The sequence below is a fragment of the Rhinolophus sinicus genome, linkage group LG13 (genome assembly GCF_036562045.2).
Source record: "Rhinolophus sinicus isolate RSC01 linkage group LG13, ASM3656204v1, whole genome shotgun sequence".
Classification (NCBI taxonomy): domain Eukaryota; kingdom Metazoa; phylum Chordata; class Mammalia; order Chiroptera; family Rhinolophidae; genus Rhinolophus; species Rhinolophus sinicus.
In genome coordinates, this window is record NC_133762.1 from 47241394 (window position 1) to 47258444 (window position 17051).

At 37.6% G+C, this 17051-nt stretch overlaps 1 long non-coding RNA gene across 2 annotated transcripts; it reads left to right on the top strand.

Moving 5' to 3' along the window:
- Positions 1–3467: 3467 nt before the first annotated feature.
- LOC141568194 (uncharacterized) lies at positions 3468–16714 on the top strand. 2 transcript variants are annotated; one of them, XR_012491239.1, is made up of 3 exons: positions 3490–3876; positions 4763–4815; positions 14766–16714. It is a non-coding gene; the product is annotated as an uncharacterized LOC141568194 (long non-coding RNA). The 2 variants fall into 2 exon arrangements; XR_012491238.1 differs by lacking the exon at positions 4763–4815 and having other exon boundaries at positions 3468–3876.
- The last annotated feature ends 337 nt before the right edge of the window (positions 16715–17051 follow it).

A 17051-nucleotide genomic window follows, 5' to 3' on the forward strand; every position in this document is an offset into this window, starting at 1 on the left:
AAGTCACATGGTTGAGCTTGATGTCAATAGGCCTGGAAGTTTTAATCCCCTTATAGATAAGAATGGTTACCTAATATTAGGAACAATAATGCTATCATTAGAGTTACTGAATTATATTATATTAGGCTTAGGGAGGTTCCTATTTGAATAAATTAATAGGGTAAAAATCCAAGTATGTTCTAGCAGCTTCAACTTAACATCATAAAAGAAATATTAATGAAATCCAAGCATTGAAGCTTCTCTTGACCTTTCTCAGCAGTAGTCATTTCAGGCTGCCATTTTAGGAAGTTGACTTGAGAGGGCCAGCAGCAAAGCACAGATTGCTGCTGAGCCCAAAGTGCAGCCACTCCTCCACCAGCAGCTACACAGCATGGGCCAGGCCGCACAGCTTCTTACCTTGTAACACTGGCAAAATCCAGGGCTCATTTTTAATTTACTGCATTGTGGTTCTTTTCACGTACGTTACCAGGACTTTATAAAGATTGATAGAGTGCCGGGAAGCCATTGGGTTGAAAGTCCAGATGTACATAAATCAAGTCATACCATCATTTTATTCAGAATGTTTCTGCGCAAGTCATTATGGGATAGAAGTGGAGAGATTTATAGTGAATCTTATAGAATTTGATGATCTGAAAGGTAAGAGAAATTAAATGTGTGATTTAGCTTCAAGAGTCACTGCAGTAGTTTTACATAGTCATAGACTGGAAACTTGCTTGCTGCTGGTTTAAATAGCTGGGAATATATTTGGGGGGTACCTTAGAATGAAGAGTTGAATGTGATATTTGTTGGTCAAAACTAAGGTCTTACCTGTATAAAGAAAAAAACCTATCCACCAAGAAAAATGTATGTCAGTATAAATGTTTAATCATCATGTTGTACACCTAAAACTAATATTGTATGTCAACTATAATTGAAAAATAAATATAAAAAAGGATGTCAGCAAAACTCTTTATATATTAATGCACTAATCTCTACTATAATTATGTCTATATCTAATGATTTTTACATATGTTTACTTTAGGATAAGAACCCAGGATCCTTGTGTTTGACGAAAGAATGTCCCTGATTCTTTTAGTTTTGAGCCAGAAATCAATCTACATTTAAATTCATCTCATTTTTTACACTGAGGGACATGAAAAACTACAATCCCAATTTATGCCCTTAGAGTCTCATACTAGTAAGGCACATTGAGTTTAAGCCTGTAAAGCACGTGAGGAATGCTATAATCATCTCAGAGCCCAGCCTTTTCTGTATTCCTTCTTTTGCATCTCAGGGAATCACCAGGGCAGGGCAGATGGTGTTAGCCAGGTTGATGAAGACTCAGATATGGCAGCTGCTTGTGTCTGCACTTTGGGAGGGGGGAGGGCTCAACAAAGAAAAAATGTATTCTACCAGCTCTTCTGTCTGAAAGAAAGTTGCCCCCTGCTCTGAAGCCAGACAACTTCGGACAGAGCATGAGTCACTTTCACAAGGCTCTGGTGCCTTCCCAGTCTACCCTTTGGGTGTGTCATCTTTGGAGGTGGCCAGGTGATGCTCCTGGCTTGGTCCAAAGCTGGCCACCAGGCATGCCAGCACTGTGGCCTCCTGGGAGGGGCCTCAGCACAGGCCAAATTCAGTTGCAGCATGTGCCCTACCCATGGCCACCTGAAATGGGCCACAAAGCAATCCACAGATGGCCACCACCTGCACTGAGCTTGGAGGTACCTCAAGAGTCCAAACTGCAAACTGAGGCTGACTGCTGCTAGTGCCAGGCTTGGGGCTGCTCAGGAAGAGAAACAGGACATGCCAAAACCAGGTGCTGTTTGTTTGGGTTTTGTGAACCTTTAAGAGTTTTTAGGAACATCTGAAGCATGAGTCAAGACAGGCCGTTTGTATGGAAAAAACCACTGGTAGTGGCTTGGGTGGGCCCTCAAATTGGTGGGGCAAGTTAGTTCCTCCCCATATGCCCCTGGTGCCTTTTGAGCTGCTGACCCAACACTGGAACTGAGAGTGAGTGAGTTCAACACTAAGTAAATCCATGCATGGGTCCTATAAGAGAATCACCTGGGACTCCAGCGGCCCTCAGTCTCACTCAGCCACAATCACTGATGGTTTTCACAGCAGGAAGTTATGGGAATTTTTCTCCCCAGCACTGGAACCCTGGGCTAGGGAGCCTGGTGTGAGGCTGGGACCCCTCACTCATCCAGTGGAAGGGAGAACTCTGCAGCCAAGATATCCCATCAGATTTTTAACAGTCACATGCAGGTGTGGAATCAACCTGTTTCACGTCTCTGCCTCTCCTACCAGTCTCAAGGTGACTTCTTCTGTATGTCCTTAGAGGTAGGACTTTGGTTCAGTTAGACTTCAGGAGATTCTCAGTGATGGTTATTCTATAGATTAGTTGTAATTTAGATGTGGCCATGAGGGGATGCAGGCACAACACTGTTTTGTCATGTTCTTGGTTCTTACAAATGTAAAACAAGTATATATTACAGCATTTAGAACACTATGAGTTTGGAAAGATTCATTGTGTAGTCAAGAAGTATGATTAAACCCTCTGGAAATATAATCTCACACTCCTAATCTATCACTTGAAGCGGAAGCTTCTGAATGTTATGAACAAATAGATTCTCGTTTCTTATATTCCATCACTAACTCAGAATCATGCTTCAGTTTAGTTTGCTTCATTTGAAGACCAGGCTTCATTACTCAACTTTATGTTCTTCTTGAATTCTCTTAGTACCGTCCATTTACCTTATTAACTAAGAAATGTCCTGGCCATTTTGTTTTTAGATCATCATGCTATTTAATCACAACATTTAATACAGGAAGGTGAGTGTCTTCTTAAAGACTATCTCTGGAAGCCCAATAACTAACTTCCTTTTCTAATCTGAATTTTCACCTGTATGTCTGCTGCTGAACTGTGATTCTTGGATTTAAATTCATTGCTCTGTTGGTTAAATACTGTGGGTTTTTTATATACCAAATATTCCTCTTTCAATGAAGAAGACATTTTATTGGATTATATCTTCTAGTAATTTTTTTTTCAAACACATGCAAAAGATTTGCCAAGTCTGTGTGTTTGAAATTGGCTTTATTTTTCTTTCACACTGGACTGGTATATTTTAATTTCCAAGAAACACAAAATTTCTATAGTAGCCATGCATGTTATAAATGAATAATATTAGTGTGTTCCTATTCCTTGAAAATTGCAATCCAAGTGAATCAGTTATAGTTAGGGGATAAAATAAATCCCTGCATTTTTCTCCATTAGAGGATTAATGGTGAAGCAATATCCCATGCTTCACCTCTAACCACTGTTCTGTATCAGTTGGGAAATCAAAAATTTCATTACGCAGCCCTCCTGGTAGATCCTGGGAAGAATTACACCATACTTTAGCATGTTTAGAAATGTCCTTTTTCCTGCCCACATTTTACAAAGACATAATTGCATATTCAGTGCCTTTGGGAATTTTTTAATATCTTCTGTGAACAAGGAGAAATGCAGACATGTTGGCAAAGCTGATCATTTTCATTGTGGATCTTACACTAGCTTTGGCTATTTTTGTTATCATAAATGCTGTGTACTTAATAGTGACTGCAAGTATTTTCATCTCAGTCCTTTTCTATATTTTCAAAGGGGAGATGGAAAAGATTCATGACTTCAACAAGGGCAGAATCTCGGTACTGGATTCTAGCAATGCTGTTGGGAAGCCATTTGCAGGCAACATAGAGAGAGTCAGCTCGAGAATGGTTCCTGTTCATTTTCCAGCCTCAAGAGAAGGGCCCTTCTTGCCCAAGGAGAGTGGTTTTTTCTTCTAAAGGGTGAGGAGCAATCTGTGGTGGAGGAGACACATGGGAAGCCTTGCTGGAACGCTGCAACCACCCAACTGAGAGGTATTTTTTGTTTTTTAAAGATATCCCTACCCCTCAAATCATATAAGCTCTGGTCCCATTAATTCTGGGTTCACTACTCCTGAGTGATACCTTTTATTAAATAAAGGAAAATTATGTACAATATTATATCTTATTCATCAATGCATTTGGACCAACTGGTGTCTTTCCTTCTGTATGAGAGATATTCTTTTAAGGTGAGCATGTGGAATGTTTAGTTTAATTCTCCCTTTTGTGAATGAAATAATGCAAGTAATAAGTCAAAAACTGTGAAACTTCTGTTTCACTCTTCTCTTGGCAGTTTGGCTTTAAAAGGCTTGGTAAAACAGAAAGTTAGAGAAAATGGATGTTCTATCTTTTTTTTTTTTTCCCCCTGGACTCCAAGTTGCAAAAGTAATCAGTGGAGAGTGTACTTTCAAAATGACCCTTGGAGCAAAAACAATGTTTAAGTATGTGAAATGGCAGAAAAGAGATTTACTTTCATTTCGGTCTAGTATCCTGTGAGCAGAAGAGATTGTAAGGAAAAAAAATTCAGGGTGACTCTAATAATAACACTTTCAATCCTAAAATTGAACTCATTTGAATTACCTGTTTCATTGTTCTATTTCACTGCTTTGGTTCAGTGGAAGCAAATGGATCAGTTTTATTTTGTTTTTTGTCAGATAAATGGCTACCATAGGTGTCCTGTGTTTGGATTTTCATGACATAATTTCATATTTTTATAGTACATAGATACATTTTTCTCATGAACAATATCTGGTTATTGTTTTCTCAGGAACAATATCTGGTTAGTTTGCAGAAGACTCTAGTAAAATGATTCCATCTTAGCCATTGTGATTACAACTTCTTAAAACCAAGCCCTCGTTGCCATATTTCATCTCTTTTGCAGCTCCCTCGAAGTCCTTTTCACATCCAAAGCTGTGACTGTCTGTTAGCCTCCAGGTGGGTTCCAGAAACATAGATTTAGTTCTGCTAAGTTGTAAATGCTATTAGGTGAGAATTCATTTCTAAGACATTATTTACCTGCAATTCAACTAGGGTTGCTTTGGGCTGTATTTTACAGTACGTAGCAGCAGTCTTACATTTCAAAAGGATCTTGAAAGTCATTGGGTGCACTTCTCAGCCAAATAATAAATATCTTCTACAACATCCCTGAAAGATGGTTGTCCAATTTCTGCTTAAACCTTTTTCATGAGAAGCACAAGGCAGCTTGTTGTTAAGAAGTTCTTTATAATATCCAATAGAAATTTAAGTCCCCACGACTCCCACATCTTTGTCCCATTTTTTGCCCCATTAAGCAACATAGAAAATAGTTGACTAAGTACAACGACTCTACTGGAATCACAAATTCTAAGAAGAATGAGGAGCTTCTCTCTTTATAAATTTTCTACTTGCTACCGACACCATTGAATAACATTCCCCTTTTCAGTGCAAATAGGCCCCTTTTAAGATCCTAACTTGTAAGATAAATCTAGTCTTTATTGTGCACTTTAATACAGGGTTCTTAATTTGTCTTTTCTGACTTCTTGTGCATATTTGTTAATCAGGAATTTTGAAATTCATTTCTTTGAAGCTTCCTGAAGTCTGGGATTGTTGCCAATTTGCACTGAAGAACAGCATTTTATTAGTACATTCATAACTATTAAAACGTAATTCTAATGCACTGACCCAATTTCACAGCACATCAAAAATTTAATTCAACCTCAGATGGCTCTCACAAATGTTCAATAATTTTGCAGTGGATGGTCAGATGAATTTGAACTTTGGCAGTCTTGTTCATACAATTTTATGTGAATACAGAAACAGCAACATTTTGAGTATGCTCGTCTGTACAGAATAAAGCCCCTTTTATCAAAGATATCTGAAAAAAGAGAAAATTGGGAAAGTGTCCAGTAATCCCATTTCTGGTGGCAGTGGAACCAGGTCAAATGGACGTAGGGCCATGAAGGGAAGTTCCCATAGCTTAGTTACTAGGCTTGGGGGAGTTAGGGTGCTAGAAGCCAAAGATTTTATGGCGTTGTGGATGCCTGAGGGAGAGCAAGCTTTCAGAAGCTGCGAGACAAGGAGGGAACTCAAATCCTGGAACACATGCCTATTGTCCCTTTTTTGTTTCTTTTTTTTGGTGACATTTCTAACAATATATAAGCTTCTGGACCTGGAAATCCAATTAGGATCTTGACCACATACCTATTGGCCATTTATTTATGTCAAGTCACTGCCTCCCTAAGTCTACATCGGAAAAGGAGATGTGAACTGATGACTTAGAAAACTCGTTCAGGTCTGAAATACTGCAAACTTTACATAATCAAATTAATTTTTAATTAGAAGTATGAAACATGGTCAGTTAACATGGCAATTTGCACAGAGGGTCTCTTAGCATCTCTCAAAATGTTTTGCTAGTAATTGGGAGTTGCATGAAATGTGAGAACCCCCAAGGAACAAGGTGACAGTTTTTAGGAGCATTTATAGGATTGAGGGGAAAAACTCTTGGATATTTTCTTAGAAACCCAATATTTATTGCCATGTTCCTATTGCACCACCTGCTCACAATTGAAGGGTGACATCATATGATGTCAGACAATCAAGTTCACGAACTCATCCTAGAATTGTGCTCCATACCTCATTGTTGAATATCACTATGGTCACCTTTGAAGTGCTCCCCTTGGAAGTTATGCACTAACACCAGTGCCTAGTCCACCCTTCAAAGCAATTTTGGAACTCTTTTGGGAATGGCCATCAGAGCTGTCGTATTACCCTTGATGTCCTGAGTGTCATCAAAATGTCTTCTTTTCAATATTTCCTTTATCTTTGGGTAAAGAAAGGAGTCATTGGGTGCCAGATCAGGTGAGTAAGGAGGGTGTTTCAATAGTTATTTGTTTACTGGTTAAAAACTCCCTCACAGACAGTGCCTTGTGAGCTGGTTCATTGTCCTGATGCAAGAGCCATGAATTGTTGGCAAAAAGTTCAGGTCGTCTAACTTTTTTCACGCAGGCTTTTCAGCACTTCCAAATAGCAAACTTGGTTAACTGTTTGCCCAGTTGGTACAAATTCATAATGAATAATCCCTCTGATATTAAAAAAAGGTTAGCAACAGTGTTGCAACAAGTTCGTGAACTTAATTGTCAGACCTCGTACGTGCCCCTACATCCCAAGGCATCAATTATCCCATTCAGACAGTTCAGACAGGTGGTCCAAACTTCTAAACCCATGCATTTTTGTTAAACCTGCAAGCAGGGCATCTATTTCATATTCAATATTCACCACTTAGATTACTTTTCCTTCAGGGTCTCAATTTATTTATTTATAAAATGAATAAATGGTGTAAATAATATCAGTAGCCACTCCTGGGCTAATATTTTATTATTTTAAGGGTTAATTGAGTAAATGCTACCCACTGTACTAGGCAGTTTGGCAAAACAAAGACTCATGACACATAGACTTAGACTTCAAAAGGGTTCTCATTATGTTTCAATTTGAAAGGATCCATGAACTACACATGAATTAGAAACTTCAGGGAAAGTAATCAGCTAGCTAAACAAATAAAATTTAATACTTTTTCAAAAGTTAAAGTTTCAATAAAACCTCAGAGTTTGCCAATTTTAATTTTAATTTTATTCATTTTAAAGACCTGTATTTTAAGTGAGCAAATTAATCCAGGTTATCCAATTGATTTGCATTGTAAATCATCTTTGTGTCTTAGAAGACAAACTTTGCTGAAAGTAAATGGATTGTTTAGCAATAATTTCTTGAATATGGCACCAAAAGCCCAGGCAAAAATAGTAAAAATAGATAAATTGGACTATATCAAAATTAAAAATTTCTGTGCATCAAAGAATACAATCAACAGATTGAAAAAGCAACCCATGAGATGAAAGAATATTTGCCAATCAGGTATCTGATAAGAGGTCTTTCTCTGTCTCTCTCTCTCTCTCTCTCTCTCTCTTTCTCTCTCTCTTTCTCCTACAACTCAAAAACAACAACAAAAAATCTGATTATAAAATTGGCAAAGGACTTGAATAGACATTTCTCTAAACAAGATATACAAATGATCAGTAAGCACATGAAAAGATGCTCAACATCACTAATTGTCAGGGAAAAGCAAATGAAAACCACCGTGAGTTACCACCTCACACTCATTACGATGGCTACTACTAAAAACCAGAAAATAACAAGTGTTAGTGATGATATGGAGAAATTGAATCCCTTGTGCATTGTTGGTGGGAATGAAAAATGGCGTAGCCACTTTCCTCAAAAAGTAAAAATAGAAATTACCATATGATCAAGCAATTCAACCTCTAGGTATATACCCAAAAAAATCGAAAGCAGGAATATCTCAGGTAGATATTTATACACACATGTTCATAGCATTATTCATGACAGCCAAGGGGTAGAAGTGTCCACTGACAGATGGAGAAACAAATGTGGTATATCCATACAGCGGAATATTATTACGTCTATAAAAAGAAGAGAACTCTTGCATATGCTACAACATGGATAAACCTTGAGGATATTTTTATGTGAAATAGGCTAGTCACAAAAGGAGAAAAACTATATGATTTCACTTATATGAGGTATTTAAAATTGTCAAATTCATAAAGACAGAAAGTAGAAAGGTGGTTGCCAGAGACTGGGGGAAGGGGAGAATGGAAAGTTATTATTTAATGGGTACAGAGTTTCACTTTTGCAATATGAAAAGAGTTCTGTGGAAGGATGGTGGTGATGGTAACACAACAATGTGAATATACTTAATGACACTGACCTGTATACTTAAAACTGGTTAGGATGGTAAATTTTATATTATGTGTATTTTGCCACAATTAGAAACAATAATACAAAAGTAAATTAATTGTAACCTTGGCAAAATTTGATAATTGTATTTAGTTTTTGATAGAATAATATACACATTAGTTTTGTTTGTTTGTTTATTTGTTTGTTTTGTTTTTGGCCTGGGTATAAAAGCTAGGCTATAGGGAATGATGCTTTTCATGGGGCATTTTGTATATGTAAACTATCCAGACTATTTGGCTTTTAAAAAGTTGCATAAAACATATATGCCCTATTTCAACCCTGGCTTCATGGTAAAAATCACCCAGAGAGCTTTTAAAAAATAACCGTTATTTGGTTTGGGGTGAAGCCCTGGTGTGTATATATATATATATATATATATATATATATATATATATAAAATATCCCCAGATGATTATAATGTGCAGCCAGAATTAAAAACAACTTCCCTAGGCTTTTTATTATTGAATTATTTTTATTAGCCAGCAATCATTTGGTTTGCTCTTGGCACTAATGATCATGGGAACTCCCCATTAATTAGCTGGCTTTTCATAATGAAGTATTCATTATTGCTGAGCCCCAGCATGGAAATCCTACAAATAAGAACTGTTGGTTCTTATGTAAATTGAGAAAAATTCATGATAGCTTCAATGGCACATTTATTAGATTTGCCCTCAGTCTTGAATAAGATGAGTCAATAATCCACTTGATGTTCAAATGCTGTTAACTCTTAGGAAGTCCATTCAAATACTTTTAAGAAAATACAATTAACTGAAGGTCTTATCTGAAAGTTCCTATCAAGAGAGACCAAAGTGAGGACAACAGAAAACAATCGGAGAACATTTTCTGTGTAATTGTTCTTATGCAAAAGTCCCCAACTAGGAGACAACCATGTTTCCAGAGGTTCAGTTCATTATTTCCTTTGGGTATTAAATCACCATACTGTAAATTTCCAACCCTGAGTTCTTCACACAGTTTTCTCCATTCCTTATATTGCCTTGTTACATGTGAAAGTCCTGGCACCAACATGCAAGTCTTAACCTTCTAACGACTTGTCACCAATGATCCCTCTGGGAGCTGGCTGAAATGCAGCTGCTCTAGGTTGGACATCACTGGGCTGGGCTCCAAACTGCAGATTGGGTCCATGTCATCTTTGGACAGACAGTTACTTGAGGCATGCTCTTCTCATGGCGATGGCAGGAACACGAGAACTTAGGGACACTTTTGTTGGCTCTTAAGATATAAGCTTGGAGTTGGCACACTGTTACTTTGTCACTGAGTCACATTCCTTTGGCCAAAAAAAAGTGACATGACATCAATGGTGCAAAGACGTACACTCCTTCCAGGGAGGTCATGAGGAGGGTGAGTATATGTTGAACAATATTTTAATATACCCAGAAGACACAATAGAATGAAAAACTTCATAATTAATAACTATCAAGATTATTATTGTTCCTTATTTACTACGAAATAAAATGCAAGCTTACCATTGTCGGAGTGAAATTTAATACAGGAATTGAAATCCACATGCTTTACTTTTTGAGATTTTTCTGTGACTCCAACTAAACAGAGATTGGGTCCATTTGCTGGAAAGAAGAGCTTAGAAGCTGAGTCCTTTTCTGTGACCATCTTTTAAGGCTGGAAATTGTTCCATTACGTATCCTTTGAATTCCTTGCTCTATCTCCATCACCACTGCTGGTGGTTCAGCTTCCTAGAAGTGTACACAGATGGGACCAAGTGTCAGTGCTGTCTTGGTAGAGAGAACAGGGGCTTTGGAGCAGGCAACATCCTGGGTCCACTGTAGACTGGCTCTGAACTTGGGCACGTCACGTAAACTCACAATTCCACAGTTTATTTAGTAAAACTTCCCAAACTGACAAATAGGTATTGATTAAATGAGATAAAATATGGAAATACAATTCAAAATATTAACCAGAAAATAGATATCCTTATTTACAATTTATCTAGACTACAATCTCTGTTAGTTTTAGTTTTCTTTCACTGTGTTTACTTACTTAATTTAATTTGTCTTTAGTTAGTAGCCAGGTGCCATTAACAGCAGAGGAAAAATTTTCATTTAGGTTCCAAATAAGTAATGAGAGAAACAGAAGCATTGAATGTTGGAAAAGAATGAATTGCACCATCCCAGGGTGACCTATTTGTCTGCCACGATAACTAAGGCAGCTTTCCTTGCTATTCAATAGGAATAAGAAATACCCTGTAAGTATACTATATTTAAAATAAGGTTTTAATAACTTACTATAACCCTTTTTCCCCCTTGGATAACTAATGAAGTGTTTTCCCTACAAAATTGTATCATACATTTGTTCATTTATCTTTTCATTCCAGAGTCATGTATGAGTATTAGATACCTGTCAATTTAGTAAGCGCTGTGCTAGAGACACAAAAATAGCACAGGCAGTGTTTTAAAAAGTGAAACTGTTTTATGCATGCATCACTGCCTTGACCCCCAGGAAAGCTTGTAGCTTATCTGTGAAAGAAAATAATCTGCAATTATGTTGTACAACTGCAACTAGTATCAATTTTATTATACCTCACTTTAAAAAAAAGACAAATCTGCACGTTTTCAATATAAAATATTGCTCATAAAATAAATGATTCATTTAATTTCATTTGATTTATTCATTCATTTGTTACTTTGGGACAGTGAGATACAACTTGTCTCATAATCAATCATAGCAAATATGGAAAACAGTATTGCCAGACATTTCCTAAGTATGAGCAAGCACAGTTCGTTCAACTCACTGTTTCCACTGGGGTGTAACTATTTCTTGATGGTGGAAGAAATGGTGAGGCACTTCCATTAGGGCCTGTGTTATAGCGAGGGTGGGGACATGAGAGGTCTCAGGTTTACATTCATATTAAGTCTCATACGTGGGTTCCTGATGTGATCTCCACAGGAGTTTACACATACAGTTACAGAGGGAAACTGAGAGGTTGAAAGAGAATACCACTTGAATTCTTGAAAGTAAATATTGAAAATATACCCAAATGTTTAACCCAGTTTGGTTATTTATTCACTTTTTTTTTTTTTTTTTTTTTTTTTTTAATATACGAGGTGCCTTGAAAGGTAAAACTGTCCTAGAGTTTTATTTTAATCTCTAAGAGAGCCTACTTTCCAATAAAAGTTAGGACTATTGCTAAATTATTTGAATCATGGTACTGGCTCACTATTCTCATTGCCTCATTTTTCCCTGATTCAAGTGCCTGATTTCCTAAAATCTTAAAAATCAAAGCTTGTAAGGTAAAAAAAAGACAATACATAGAATTCTCAAATATATCCCTCAAAAGAGTGCCATAAAACACGTTTAAGATAGTATTTATTTAATTACAATTTACGCACCTTGATTCTAGAAAAACACAGTGTCATATACTTCTGTCAATATATTTTTTCTTCCAAATGCCATTAATTTGAAATGAGAATATAGGATAAAATTCCATGTACTTCCTTTTTCCCAACTTAATAGGCACCACATATAAAAACCCCCTTAAAGTTCACTTTTTATATCTTTTCACAAACCTAATTATAAGGACAAACTTTTGTTTTGTTTTTGTTATTTTATTCTAGGAAGGATATTGAAACTCTGGAAGAGTAAAAAAAAAAAACCACAAAAGTTGTGAAGTATGCTTTTAAGTAAATGAATTTCACCAGTTCTCTTTATACTTTTCAAAATTTGAAAATAGTTGAAAAAATAGCTACCATATTCTCAACATTTAAAAAAAATTCTATAAATGGAAAAAGTTGTAAGTCTGTTCTCTAATCCCCTGCCCTTGTGGTAACCATTGTTAAGAGCATAATATTTGTTTTCCCAACTTTTGCTATGCTTACGAAATATGTATGTACTTATAAAATGGTATCAAGCTATACATATTGGACTAAAACTTGATTGTTCCATTTAAAAGTGTACATCTTCCCAGGTGTACCTGCTTATGATTCCTGAATATTAGCAAAATTTTTAATATTGGCAAACTTTTAACCAACTTGGTAAGTGAAAAATAATATCTATTTTATTTTGCATTTGGAAAATTACCTGTGAATTTAACTGTTGTTCATATACCAAATTACCTTAATCTAGTAATAAAAAATGTATTAATTCAGAATTCAGGTATTTCTCAGAAGGCCTACAGCTGAGAATTGCTAAGAAATCTTTCTTTGAGTGACTCTTGAATTTTTCACTATTTTTAATTTATTTGAATTCACACACATATTCTGAAATTTATAAGCCTATCTTTTTAATTTAGCTGTGCATAATTATTATTTTTTTGGCTAGGAGGAAGACATTAAAAAGAAAAGCAATAATTATTTTCAAAGCCCACATTTATTTTTTTTTAAACCAAACGTTATATAACTGAAAATTTAAAAAATCCTCATCCCCCCACCATCCCACTTCCCAGAGGCAGCCATTGTGAAAAGCTTGTTTATCCTTTGAGGCATTTTCTATGCATAGAACTAAATCTATATCTCATTAGCATCTGTGTTTGTAACCTGTATAAGTATCTGAATCTAGTTAGATAGCTTGGACACCAATTTATGTCTTTATATAGACATTTAGGTAATTTCCAGTTTTTATGTTTACATAAAATGGTTCAGTGAACATTCTAGTACAAATAGATCTGTAAAAAAATTTTTTTAAAGATTTTATTGGGGAAGGAGAACAGGACTTTATTGGGGAACAGTGTGCACTTCCAGGACCTTTCTCCAAGTCAAGTTGTCCCTTCAATCTTAGTTGTGGAGGGTGCCGTTCAGCTTCAAGTTGTCCTTTCAGTCTTTACACAGTGTGAGGGATATAAATGATAAATGTCTAAGTTTTGCTTTGTCTTGTGCACCTGAAACTAATTAATAAAAAAAAAAAAAAAAAAAAAAAAAAAAAAAAAAGATTCTGTGTTCAATCTTAGTTGCAGGGGGAGGAGCCCACCATCCCTTGTGGGACTTGAGGAGTTGAAACAGCAACCTTGTGGTTGAGAGCCCACTGACCCATGTGGGAATCGAACCGGCAGCCTTCAGAGTTAGGAGCATGGAGCTCCAACTGCCTGAGCCACCGGGCCGGCCCGATCTGTAAATTTGTAAAGTGGAACTTTTCTATCACAATGTATGCCCACTGGGAAGTTGGTAGATGTGTCCTCCAAAAAATTTGTCAGATCATATCCTTACCAATTGGACTGGTTTTCCCTTCCCAAACCCTGGAGTAATGATACTATTCATTACTCAATCTGATGGGTAGAAAAAAATTCTATCTTTAAAAACATGGCTTAAGATTTTATAATATGATCGAACATCATTAAATGTACTACTTGGACATTTATCATTTGGGCAGATTTATACCCCCAAGAGATATACCCAATATGTGACAATTAAAGTAGTTCTAAGTTTCTAAGACCTAAAACTTTGCCCTGAGAATCAGGAGTACATAAATGATCAATGCATAGAAAATGTACCATTATAATTAAAGATCCTTTAAACCTATAACTTGGCTTGTTTTAAAAACACAACAAAAAAATCTTTATTAGAAATTAATATTTCAAAATATATGTATATATTCTAAACCCCAAGTATCATGATCATCTTGAGAGTGTTCTATGTATCAGATATTCCAATTGAAGCCAAAGTTAGCTCTTAAAACTTGTAGAATTATAGTTGTAGAAAACAGTAGATCAGAGTTTCTCAAACTTTAAAGTGCTCATGAATCACTGGACATCTTGTTCAAATGCTGATTCTGAACCAGTAGTTCTGGGGTGTGGCCTAGGATTCTGCATTTCTAAAAGGTGATCCTGATGCTACTGGCCTGAAAAACCACACTCTGTGTTAAACAGGCTTTAGACCTCAACTAGTTTAGCTCCTCATTTTACAGGCATGCACACAAAAATGGTTAATATACCCTGATACCTACTTTTTTAATTTAAAGAAGCACACAGAATTTGCTTAAGTGTTTCAAGTTAACAAATAACTTATTTGTGTGACATAACTAATATGTGAACAGACTGTTATGAGTAATATAACATCTGTAGCTCCTAGAAAATAAAGCATAATTCATTAGGGATGGCATAAATTACATAATTATTATTTTTAATGTTTTGTTCTTTCTAGGTCAAACTGCCATCTACAAATAAATAACAGTGAAATTCTCATAAGCAACTAGAAATACCCAGGAGGCATGAAGAGTCACAATACTTCAAAATAATATATTATGACAAAGCAACCTCAGAAAAGATAGATTTTGTAACTCTAAGTGCTCAACTTTGGAAAGGTTAAACAAGCTATTCCACAACAAAGTACTAAAACTTGTTGAAATGCCTTTGGAGCTTTAAATGTGTGCAGCCACCAAAATGTTCAGGAATTAAATTGACTGGAGATCCAAGATGGCAGAATAGATAAACAATGTGCTCCCTTTCATGAACAATTAAAATTACAACTAAGTTATAGAGCAAGCAACCTAGAGAACCATCGAAAGTCTGGCTGAGCAAAAGTTTTATAACTAAGGATGTAAAGAAGAAGCCATGTCAAGACTGGTTGGAGGGGTGGAGATGGGCTGGCTCTAAACCACTGTGTAGCAGTTGAGAATCAGGAGTGATATCCCAGCGATGGAGGTTCACCCCTGGAGGACAAGGGACCCCAGCCCCACACCAGGCTCCCTAGCCCAGTGTACTGGTGCCCCTGGGAAGAGGAGCCCCCACAACATCTGGCTGTAAAAAGCAGAGGGGATTCCGACCATCCAGGTGAGATAAAAGGATGCAGGAAACCCAGATGTCCTCTTAAACAGCCCATGCACAGACTCTCACTTCCAGGCATTCACCCTGAGCTCTAGTGGAGGGATGGCAACTCAAGGGGCATTAGAGGCATATGGATAGGGGAATGGGAGGACAGACTGAGGTGTGTGGATTGGGCACAAGGGCCGGAGAACAGTCGTCATTTTCCCTGTGGGGGGTCTTCTGCAGCTGGAAGGTGGGTGCCATCTTTCCTATGTTGAGCCCTCCCCACAAGGCCAAATCTGAATCTGAATTGGTCTGATTAGCTCTGTTGGGACCCTACCCACCCAACTCCCCCAATGCCAGAGGCACCTTCTCACAAGCAGCCAGCCCCACCCACATTGTGTTCTTTCTTGGAAAACTATCCAAGTCTGTGAGCCTCAGGAAGGTAGCAACTGGCTTCAATGTGCTCTGAGACTTTGCTGAGTAGCTCCAGACTCAACACTGGCATCAAACCAGATTCTCTATTAACCTGGTTACCACAACTCTTCTCACTCTAGTGACTTCCTAAGACCCTGCCTCACCCAACTTGCATACTGCACAAGCCTTTATCAGGGGCTGAACCTTACAGGAGCCAGCAGGTGGCAGCAGCATTTGGGGTGTACTGACTTTTTGTGGAGCTACCCCGGGCCTGGTACTGGTAGCAGCCATCCTCAGTTTGCAGTGTGGCCTCTCTCACACATCTCGAGGTTTAGCACAGGCAGCAAACAACCATGGATCACTCTGTAGCACCTACCAGGTAGTCCCCAGCTGGTCACAGGAAGTGGATGACCTGGGCCTGCACCAGAGCTCCTTCCAAGAAGACCCAGAACCAATATACTTGGAGGTTGGCTTCAGATCACATCAGAGCACTGCCCAATTAGCCCCACAAGTGGCACACACAAAGGGTGGTCTCAACAGGCACTAGAACCTGCTAGGGAAAATCCCACTCAGTGGGGTATGCCCCCCACACTCCAGCCCATAAGCTGTGGATGTGGCCAAACCCCACAGTCAATCAGCCTGAGGGCCAATGCCAACCATTGACATGCCAATAGCAATCGAGTCTCAACTATAATAGGAGGGCACACACAACCCATACAAGGGACATTCCTGGAGCACCCACAACCCACACAAGGGACACTCCTGGAGCAATGGGAGCAGGTGACCAGAGAGACTGTGCCAGGGCCCCACAGGGCATGTGCTACATACGGCCACCTGGCCAATACTGGGAAACATAGCAGATCTACCTAATACATAGAAACAAACACAGAGAGGCAGCCCAAATGAGGAAACAAATAAATCCATCCCAAATAAGAGAACAGGAGAAAACTCCAGAAAAAGAACTCAACAAAATAGAGACAAGCAGCCTACCAGAGACAGAGATCAAAACAATGGTTATAAAAATGCTCAAGGAACTTAATGAGAACCTCAGCAGAGTGATAGGATGCATAAAAAAGACATAAAAATCCTGAAAAGAATCATTCAGAAGTAAAGCATACAATAACTGAAACAAAGAGTGCATTAGGAGGAATCAGACTAGATGAAGCAGAGGATCAAAACAGTGATTTGGAAGATAAGGGAACAGAAAACACCTAACAGGAACAGAAAAAAGGAAAAATAATCCAAAAAAATGAGGATAGTTTAAGAG